The sequence below is a fragment of the Microtus pennsylvanicus genome, chromosome 5 (assembly GCF_037038515.1).
Source record: "Microtus pennsylvanicus isolate mMicPen1 chromosome 5, mMicPen1.hap1, whole genome shotgun sequence".
Taxonomy (NCBI): domain Eukaryota; kingdom Metazoa; phylum Chordata; class Mammalia; order Rodentia; family Cricetidae; genus Microtus; species Microtus pennsylvanicus.
In genome coordinates this window covers 23,087,072-23,098,484 of record NC_134583.1, presented here as the reverse complement: position 1 = coordinate 23,098,484, position 11,413 = coordinate 23,087,072, and positions in this window count along the sequence as shown.

Below are 11,413 nucleotides of genomic sequence, written 5' to 3'. Positions count from 1 at the left end.
CCAATTCAGCTATATTTTCAGTGTTTTGCTGAACACACTAAGGTGATATTGTAAATATTTTTCTTCAGTGATCCATTCTGTAATCATACAGAGTTTGAGTTGATGACCCAAAGTCCAGGCAGTTAGAGGTGGTGTATGTCCAGAGAGCTGGTAACGAACAATGGTTCAAAGGAAGGAAATAAGACACTGCCAAGTATTATGACTAATATACAGTTAGCCCCAAGGGAATGGTTACTCAGGAACTAAAGAGCAAGCTTAGATAGCCCATTCTTCTCCCATCCCTTAAACTATGTTTCAGGTATTTACTGGAAATTATTAGGAAAGAGGCCTGAGAAATTTAGCAAATGATAATATTCAAAATTTGCTTTATACCTTCTGTGACTTTTAATTTCACTTTGATGATTAAGTTTTACTACTTGAGTTGAGATTGCATTCTGAACACACCTGTGAGACTGGTCACAGGTCATACAGGTCTACTTGTTGTTTTGAGAGGGTTTTTCTCTGTAGCCCTGGAGCTCAACTTTGTAGACCAGGCTGGCCTCGAACTCAGAGATCTGCCTGCCTCTGCCTCCCAAGTGCTGGGATTCAAGGCGTGTGCCATCACTGCCTGGCTACAGGTTTTTTAGTTTTGGTTTTTCGATAGAGGATTTCTTTATGTAGCCCTGGCTGTCCTGAAACTTGCTCTTACAGGTTTTTATTGCCGTTATTTTAAGAATCATTTTCATTGGGTATTAACAGTGGCTTACATAGATATAGGGTCTCTTACCTCAGGGAAGATCGTTTACGAGCAACTCCTGTTATTGACCAGTTTTGGAGAATTACTTTGACACATCTCATGTTAACTACCAAATGCAAAAAAGTATTGTTTAATGTAGTTACTGGCTGTCTGCTATGGAACATTTCTCTAGATATTTAGGACCTTATTAACAAGTAACATTTAGATATGAAATAAACTTCTGTCATTAGTAATACTGATCTTGTCACTATAGTGATGGTATAATTTTTTTTTTATTTTAGAACATTAATAAAGTTTTGTCCTCATCTTTCAACAGTCAGTTGGCCCAAACTTAAAATACTGAAGTGCAAATCTTGTGCTTTTTTCCCCCCTGGATCTAAAAGCAAGGTTTCCATCTTAAGATTCTTATAAAATCAGAGCCCTTGCAAAATTGGTTTAAATTCCACTCATTTTAACATAGATTTAAAGTTACCTTTTATAACAAATAGATGTGTATTCTAGGTTGGCCAGATGTTCTACTTTCCAAGACTATATCATTTAACAAAATTGTACAACACAGACTTTTCACAATTTGATTATTTTTTTCAAACAAGAACAACTCATGAAAATAGGCCATAGTAGTAAAATGTATATTTAAAGAATAAGATAACAAAGGGGAGATAGATCACAAATATCACAGAGTTAATTGCAAGTTCTGCCATTCTTTGAAATGCCAAGTGTTTCAATTCATACTTAATGATGCTCAAATCGTGGAAATTTTAACATTTGTTCCAAAATAGCAGAAACTGTTAAAAAAAATTGTGAATTATTGGATAAAATGCCATTACTTGTATATCTGACATTTAAAGTTTTTAATTATGGAGTTGACATGTTTTTTTGTAGTATAATACAATGACTATTCTCTTGTAAAAGAAAAGGAAAAACTAGTAAAGAAAAAGTTTTAGTTGATGTTATTTGCTTGTATCAATTACTAGTATTTTAAGATTTAAGCTATTGCATACTTTTCCTTTAGAGTGCAGAAACACCTCTGGAGCCTTCATGCCTGCTGTAGAGCAATAAAGGACTGAAAAGATTATCAGTATTTCAGGCTGGCTTGACTTTAAGCACTAATGCTAAAAACTGGAGAGTCTCCTTTTTGGAGGGAAATGCTACTTAGACTAAAGCCAAGCATATATAGTGTAAGTATTTGGGCAGAAAACTAACAGATCCTTTAACTTGGCAGCGAAGTATTGCAGTTGCTGTATCGTCCATAGGCACTAGCTGTTAGATACTGCCCTCATTTCACGTTAGTGTGTATTACAGTGGAGACTGGATAACTGCTAACAACATAACAGGATAGTGTTCTTGGCACACCTCACTGTACAGTATTTGAAGTTTTGTATTAATAATAAAGCTAAGTTAATAATATATTACTGATTTCCCCTCAACTTCACATTGGTTTTTAAAAGTAATGTCTAGTTTCCTGGAATTATACTTTAATACCATAATGCATCAACAAATAGTTCATTCAGTTTTATAAAAATGATTTTTAGCGTAATAAAGTTGTTTTTAAGATGTCCATATATGAATTACACAGGAACTGTAATTTCTTTCCTTAATGCAGATTTTAATATTAGATTAAATTGATCCAATCAGAAAAAAGAACAAGCAAAGTTTCTTTAGAAAGTTAGGCCATGTAATGCTTACTAAATATTTCAAAACAAGTTGTGTTCTAATAGAAAATTTGTATTTTTGAAAAAGTACTAGTTATGGTGAGAAACTGAAAGAAAATACAGCAAATAGCACCAAATTCCTTATTTTCATTGTTTACCTGTCAATTGTCCACTTATCTTAAATTTTAGCATATTTACTTAGTACTTATTGTATCGTAGTAGACCGTTTATCTCTGTTTAGAATGCCCTCGATGCCATACTCAGGTGCAAGTCTAGCATACTACCTGCTGTGTAACCTTTTGGTTTCTTCTCGGGAAGAACGGCGTTACCCCTAGAGTTGTGAGAATGGATGAATTGCTACTACCTGAGCGTTAAAACTGCCTGGCAAGTGTACATTGAGATACTTGCTGTGACGGGCATGTTCAAAGTGATAGGGTTCACCTGCCACTGAAGTGCAGTGCAGCCCTCCGTGAGTTGTAGGGTATGTGTGTTGCTTATTAAATCTAGAATTTGTTGCATTTGTAGTATGTTACTAATGAGTAAAAACTGGATGTTTTTACATCCTTATATTTCTATGGGGCTTTAAGATCTCGTTAACTACCGAGAATCTGGAGAATTGACATCACGTGCTGTGACCTGGATGAGCTTTTAAAGGCCTCTTTCCGCTGTAACCTTGAGGGTTTACAGCTGTACCTCTGTGTTCTGACCATAGGTGCACTTGCTGAGAGTAGTGCTGATGCAGCAGGCCCTGTGAACTAATAATTACCTTTGCTTTATGCTGAGACTGCAATCACAAACTTGGACTGGAGTCTTCTATGTGCATGCCATTGGTCACATACCATCAAGATAGACCTATCAAAAGCTTGAGTAAATAAAGTAAGGTAAACATTCCTCTTAAGATAGTTCATTACTGGTTTTGTTTTTATTGACTGTCGTTCCCCCAGTAAATACAATCTGACTGAATAACCAATTGTTTCTAATAATTAAAAATGTACAGAGACAAATTGAAGTAAGTCAATTGATTTTCTAAACTACGGTACATGGGGAGTGAAAAACAAGTTCTTCCATCCAATTCATGCTCTTTGGAAGGAAACCAGCTTTTCATTCACTTATACTTTTGTGTGTATGTGTGTGCACGTGTGCATGTGTATGCATGTATGCGTCTGTGTGATTATTCATGTCCTGGTTTTATGAATAGAGATAAAGATGAGATGTGGTCTGCCTGTAAAATTACTAATTTTTACATTTGATTTGTGGAATCAGGATATTGTGTAGTTGTAACCATCCGTTCAAAACAAATATTGTCAACAGCCACACTTTCCTAGGAACTGGTGAAGCAGTTCTGAAAGACAAATTCCATGTGTTCTTGTGTAAATGGTGCAGTCAAGTAAAGACCACCCTTAAGTCATTACAGTGTAAGTCACTATAGCTATGAAGTGGTTCCTTTCCCTGGATTCAGACGGTAGTTTAAACACGATGATGTAGTCCTTTCTGCTTGGCTGTCAAGCTTATACAGATTAGGTGGAACTGTGTCTCTGGACATTATGTGGTTGGTACTGTCTTGAAATAACCCTCACAAGTCTGGCTCCCTCATAGAAATTGGTTGGGTCTCAGGCTTTGCTGCAGCCCAAGACAGTGTGATGGAGGACACAAGGCCTCCCTTCCCTGAGGCTATGCAAGCAATTGGTATAGTGGCTTATGCTCCTGTAATCAACCTCTCACCCATGGTCCCGTATAAACCCATTGACTCTCTTTGCCAAGGTAGACGTGGGTGGAATCCTTTCTTAGGTCTGTTGTTGGTGCTGTTTGAAGTGAATAGTTCCCCCCCCCCCATATCTCCCTAGGAAAAGTCACAAAACACCAATATCTTGTAGTTGAGTGGTATCTGGAATAAACCCAAATGTTTAGGACTACACCGCCTGTGCTGTTAAACTCAATGCTACACTCATAATTTAGCAAAGGAGTAAGATATCGTTGTCCTAAGTCTTTTGAATATTATTTAAATCTAACTTAATTTTCTGTTCACCAATTTAGTTTGAACTCATTTCAAAGTACAGAACTTGGCTTTTATTTCATTCCACTTGGCTAGTTTGCTTTCTGAAGCCCAATTTTCTACTCGAGTTCCTATTTTGGGTTGATTTTTTTCTTACCTCCAAATGTGGGGGTTCTACGGAAAAAGGTTTCATACTTTCCCCAGTGACTAATCTGGGGAAATTTGAGAATCAGTAGTGAGATAGAAGTCTAATACCCCCAATTCAAAAGTACTAGACTACTGATTTGCTGGATAGGTCTCTCGCTTTGACAGGAGGGCTGTCCATGGCTCATGTTTCTCAAGGTGTAGTTTGTGTACTATATGCTCTTCCAGAATTCCTGTAGAATCATGTGTCAGGTACTTTGCAAAACATAGTAATAGGTCTGGGGACGTAGCTTAGGTTGGTAGAGTTCTTATCTGGTATGCACAGCGCACTGGGTTTTATCCCTTAACACCATGTAAACTAGACGTGTGCGCACCTGTCATCCAAGTGCTTGGGAGATGGAGTTAAGAAGAGAAGTGTTGTAGTAGGAGCGGCGAGGCTGCATCCCCAGCACCCGGCTGCCCGCATGGCTAGCTTATGCCCCAAAATAATTACACGGAAACTGTATTCTTTTAAACACTGCCTGGCCCATTAGTTCCAGCCTCTTATTGGCTAGCTCTTACATATTGACCTAACCCATCTCTAATATCCCTGTAACACCACGAGGTGTCTTACCAGGGAAGATCTTAACCTGCATCTGTGTCCTGTAGGAGAATCATGGCGACTCCTCAATCTGCTTCTTTCTTCCAGCATTCTGTTCAGTCTACTCCGCCTACCTAATTTTCTGTCCTCTTAAAGGGCCAAGGCAGTCTCTTTATTTAGCCAATGAAATCAACACAAAACAGCAGACTCCCACATCAGAAAAGTGCAAGCCCCCTCAGATACATGAGACTGGGACAGTGGTTCTCAACCTTCCTAATCCTGTGCTTGTTACTGTTATGAATTGTAAATATATTTGGAGATAGAAGTTTGCCAAAGGGGTCATGACCCACAGGTTGAGATCTGGAGAAAAAAGCAACCATATGGAATAATAAGCTCGTCTGAGCAGTATGCCCTCTTTGCTTTCATTATGCTCACATTTTAGTGAAGAGAAAAACATTAAAACAAGTAAGTGGACATAGAGGAGAGCTGGGAGCTGTGGTATCCTATTGGAAGAACTAAGCTGACGTGCTAATGATTAGAGAATGCTTCCTGATCCCTTAGCTGAGACAGAATTATTAGGTCCTTAAAAATCAACTATCAATTTTGAACACGTCGAAAAAATTATTTGCAAGGCCAGTCCGACAAGCAAAATGAAGTGGAACTGGGTGGAGTTAAGATGGGTACTATTCTTTTTTAAAAAAATATTTATTTATTATATTATGTGTATAGCATTCCTTCCACCTGTGCCTGCAAGCCAGAAGGGGACGCCAGGTCTCATTATAGATGGCTGTAAGCCACCATGTAGTTGCTGGGAATTGAACTCAGGACCTCTGGAAGAGCAGTCAGTGCTCTTAACCTCTGAGCCATCTCTCCAGCCCCTGGGTACTATTCTTGAAGAATAACTGAGTTTGCCTCCCAGCCCCCACAGTAGTGAGTGGGTGGCTCAATACTGTCTTCTGCCTTCCTCAGGCACTAAACTTGTATACCCTCCCCCATAATTAAAATCTTTTTTAAAAATTAAGTGAGATGCTTATGTTCACCACACCGTAAACCCTAGTATTTTCTATATGGATGTGGTGATCATGGGGAAAGAGGAGAATTTTGTAAGGCTTGTCAGAATACAGTCTCTACACATGAGTAAGTAAGTAAATGAGTATTAAGATGGTTGCTAGGGAAAGAGAAAACTAACATAATGAGAAGTTGTACTGAGTGTATGAAAACTCAGATATATGAGCTTTGGAATCAAAAGGTAACTCTGTTACTAAATATTTCAGTGTATTTATACACATGCAGGCATTCACAGAGAGAATGTAAATGACATAAAGCAAAGGTCAAATTAGGGCTTGGAACCCAATCCTCAGTTTTGTTGTCTTTTAAAGATGGAGTTTCATGTAGCTCAGGCTGAATACTCAAAGATGACCATGAACTTCTGATCCTCCTATCTCCACCACCTGTGTAGTGGGGTTACAGGCACTTGCCTATAATGTCGTGCTGGAGAATTGAACTAGGGCTCCAGGCATGTTAGGTGATTGTTCTGCCAGCCAAGCTACATCCCTAGTCCAGAAACCTACCTCCTGATTTCTTTCATCGTTAGAGAGAAGGATCATAGAGATTCCTTATAGCCCTGTACCAATGGCTCTCGCTTTTCTTGTTTCTCTTAAAGTGACTAGTAATCAAATGTCTGACTTAAGTTTCACTTAGGAAATTACTTTTCAATTTAAGATTATCATATGATATTTCTTATGGAATGTTATTGGGCTCTTTGGTAGATGTTACATTTGTATTATATATTTTAGTTCAGTGAGATGATATAAAAACCAAATTGTAAACTGAGCATGGTGGTACATGCCTCTCATCTAGCAAAAGGGAAGCTATGTAGGAAGATTGGGAGTTCAAAGTCAGCCTGGACTATATAATAAGACTCTATATTTAAAATATAAGTAAATAAAAAAAAGGGGCCTCAGGAGATGGCTTAGTGGTAAGAGCTTGTTCTGCTAGCAATAGGATCTAGGCTTGAGCTCCCACCACCATGTAAAAAGCTGAGTATGGCTATGTCTACCTGTACCCTGGCAATAACATGCACACAAAACAATACATAAATGACATGCTCACATGATTATTTTAATACTACTTGTAAAGTATGTTTTAGATTAACTGCAAGTGGGAATTGATTATATTAACAAATAAGCTTTTCCTAGCCTATATAAATGCATTGCTCTCTCCTGTCAGTCATCTTGAATTATCTCTATTAGCAATCTTGTCTCCTGTCACTCTGTCATAGGACAGTATAGGTTAGTCACTCGTATATCTGAGAATCTGGTTTACAGTGCTCCCAAATGTGAGCTCTGTAGGCTGAAAATTACACACCTGACTTTTTTTTTAATATTTTAATTAATTAATTAATTTATTTATTATGTATACAATATTCTGTCTGTGTGTATGTCTGCAGGCCAGAAGAGGGCACCAGACCCCATTACAGATGGTTGTGAGCCACCATGTGGTTGCCGGGAATTGAACTCAGGACCTTTGGAAGAGCAGGCAATGCTCTTAACCACTGAGCCATCTCTCCAGCCCCTACACACCTGACTTTATGTGATTGCCACAGTAAACCACGCAAAGTTAAATTCAGGTCACATATGTAAGAAACAAATCTCATTTTTAGCTTGAGATATTAAGTGTATGTAAATATTCCTAAATCTGAAACATTTCTTCCCAAGTATTTCTTTTTTTCCCCCAACTATTTCTGATAAAGCATACACAACCCACAGTGTTACTGTATGACCCACATATTTAAAGCATTCGGGTAAATTTTTTAAATTAACATGTTTAGGCAGATGTACAGTTACTTTTCCAGTCAATTTTAGAGAATTCTCATCAACTCCAAAGAGATCTGTACTCATTAGTGCCCCGTTTCTTCTGAGGACCTTCTCCTTAGGCAGTTAATTTGCTTTTTGTTCCTCCATTAGCTTTTTAAAGTAGGTAGGGCAGAAGATAAGCAGATTTATGTTTTGAAAGATCCCCTGGTACCTCAGCTTGTGGAAGGTATATTGGATTGGACCTGACTGGGAGATCAGTTAAAAGCCTGGGTGAGAAAGGGCAGCTTGGACAGATGTACAAGTAGTTGGGGTGGAGAGGTGAGAGTAGGCCCTTGTCTGAGAGGCTGGCTGGTGGAGAGTAGGCCCTTGTCTGAGAGGCTGGCTGGCAGTGCTGCTAATTTAGAACTGGATACAAGTGAATTCTGCTGTGGGCTTGGCAACTCTGTATGTTAGTGCTTCCAGAAGGAGAAATACAGAGTTATGGGTTTGGAACTAAAAGAAAATGACTGTTAACCACAGGATATAAGTGAAATCATGAGTGTGGGTGGGACTGTCTAAAGTGTAGATTAAATAAAAGGACAGACTTTACAAAGGAGCCTGAGGAATGCAAACTATAGACAGGATATCACAGAAATCAAAGATAAGTATATAGAGAGTATAAATTTCTAATAAAGTATAAATGAAATTGAATGCTATACAAACTCTAAGTAAAACAAAGAGTAATTCATTTTCTCCAAACGTCCAAAGACATAGGATCTGGGCCATAGTTGCCAAGGTCAGTGTGTTAGAGGGTGGGAGGTTGATGGGGATGGAGGTCAACATACTCTGCAGGAATTTGACTGAAAAGGAGAAAGGGAGAGGGCATCAAAGACAAGGTTGGCTAAGATGCAGTTCATAGGCCACTTAGAACTTCGTAAAGCACTTTATTTCTTGCCTTGTTTTGGAGGTGCTTGGTATGTCCCTCAAAGGATTCATTCATTGAGGCTTGGTCCTTAGAGCAGCTGCACTGGAAGAAGAAGCTTCATAGAAGTCTTTTGATAGTTGTGCCATCTCTTCAGAAACTTCCAGAACTCTTGTCTTCTGGATTTCTGTTTTTGATGTGATATTCTCCTATACTTATGCTTGGCATTTTGACCCTCCACAGTTAGGCTGACACCGCGGGCCAAACCAAAGCTGCGCTCCTCCAGCTTGATCTTGGATTCTGAACTTCCAGAACTTTGATCTAAATAAATCTATTTCATCACAGTAACAGAAGATGGGGCTAATGCAATGTTTTATTGACAATGTAGAGAAGAAACAGAGGGTCTCTTGTTGACCATAGAACTCATCAATTGGTCTTCACTGGCTGGATAACAAGCAGGGAACATCCTGTGTCCACTTCTCCAGCATGGGGATTACAGGTCTGCAATGCCATGCTTGGCATTTCACTTGAGTGCTGGAATCCAAACTCAGGTCCTGAGGCTTACACAGGAAACGGTTCACTGAGTCAGTGACCTATACACGCACGCGCGCGCGCGCGCACACACACACACACCCCTACTTATTTTCTGACTCTGTCTGACTCTGTGTATGTGTGTGGCTACACCATGACCCATGCATGTGTGGATGTCAGAGAACAACTTGTGGAAGTTGGTTCTTTTCTCTACCACGTGGGTACCAGGATCAAACTTGGGCCATCAAGCTGGGAAGCACCTTAGCTGATGAGTTATCTAGCTTGTCAGTTCCAATATGTTTTTAGACATGTAAAAACTAGTTCATGTGTGAAAAGAGGTTAGGATCTTGGCCTGAAGAATTAAAATAGGGTTTTCACTTATGCTAATGGTTGAAAATTACATGGAGCATAGAATGCTTCTTCCTTGTGTAGTATCGCCTTAAACTATACAAGAGTCACATATTCCTACTCCCAGTACAACTAAAGGCCAGTAATTACCTTCATTAGTCATGATTTCTCCTAAAATTTCTAAAATTAATATTCCCTGTGGAAGTGCCTAGATATGCCATCCGTAGAGAAGACAAAGGCTGAGAAGACAAGAACTATTATTGTCTATAAAGTAGAAGGTGACAGCGTCAGGATAGGAGCAGAGTTCAGCACTGAAGAGGAGCGGCACGTATGCTCCCGTGTTGGTGGATGAAATTTTTCCTGTGAGGGAAATGATAGAAACCTTGCTTTGAAGAGAGGGTGTGGTATAGGTTGGCAAGTTATTTCAGATTTTGGATGTTGAGATTCTCTCTCCTGGTGTGGAGTTTCTGGCCTCCACCTTCAAATACTGGGTAGTAGAATTACTCGTTGCAGTAAGGGCCAGCATATGAACACTGTGAAAGAACACTTTTTGAAGAGAAAGCATGATTTTTATTACCCCAGGCCAGAATGTTGAAAGTTTCAGAGGATGTGAATTCATTTCCTATTGGTGCAACAGCAGTTACTACAAATGTGTGATTCAAAACAAATTTCTTATCCTAAGGCTCTGAAGGTCAGGAGTGAGAAAAGCATCTCATTGAGCTAAAAACAAGACAATAGTAGGGCTGCATTCCTTTCCTAAATTCTGGGAGAGAATCCGTTTTCTTGTTTTTCTGGTCCCTAGAAGTTGCCGGAATCCCTTGCTTCATGACCCTTTCCTGTGCTCCTACAGCCAGCAGTGTAACCTCTTTCTTCTGCGTCCCTCTTGTTCTCTTAAATTCCTCGTCATTGGTGCCCGCAGGGCTAATCCAGATTATTCTGCACATCAAGATCTTCAGTGGAATCATTTCTGCAAGATCCTTCTCTCCACATAACGTTTGCATTCACAGGTTCTAGGGATCAGGACATGGATAGATTTGGGGTGGGGGTCTTATCTACTCCCCAAAATAGAGTAAGGAGACATGGGCTGAAACATTTCTCTCTGGCAACTTTTTCTTGCAGTTCAATTGCTTTTATTTTTAAACTTAAAAGTTGAACTAAGAATTCTAGAGCTGCTTATGTTAGATAGTGTGACTTCTATTAATAATCTCCATCGAATTTTAAATAGTACTCTAAATGTAGAGATTAGTAAAAAATATGGGGGAGGGGAATCAGGTTGGAGCAAGCATCTGTATCCAAGTTCTAGTTCTCAGCTAGAGTTTTGTTTTCCAATATATAATGCAAAGTCTCATCGTTTTTGCTGGAGAATATCTTTTTTTAGCATTATTAAAGCAGGAGTGAGCATATATCTCTTGTTATTAGCTTTTTGCTGCAGTAATGAGATACCCAAAAGAACTTACAGTCTGTGGTTGTTGGCCTTGTTTGGGGCCTGGTGAGAAAGGACATCACAGCAGGAGAGCACCAGGAACTAGGACAGAGGAAGAAAAGGAAGGGTCCGGAGTCTCACAATCTCCTAGGGCACACACTCCCAATAACCTCTCAATGGTTCTACCACCTGTCAACAGTGTTGCTCCGAGGGCCAAACCTTTCACACATGGGCTCTTGGGGACATTGGAGATCCACAGAGCAGGCATCACACCTGTGCTGTTTCTTTT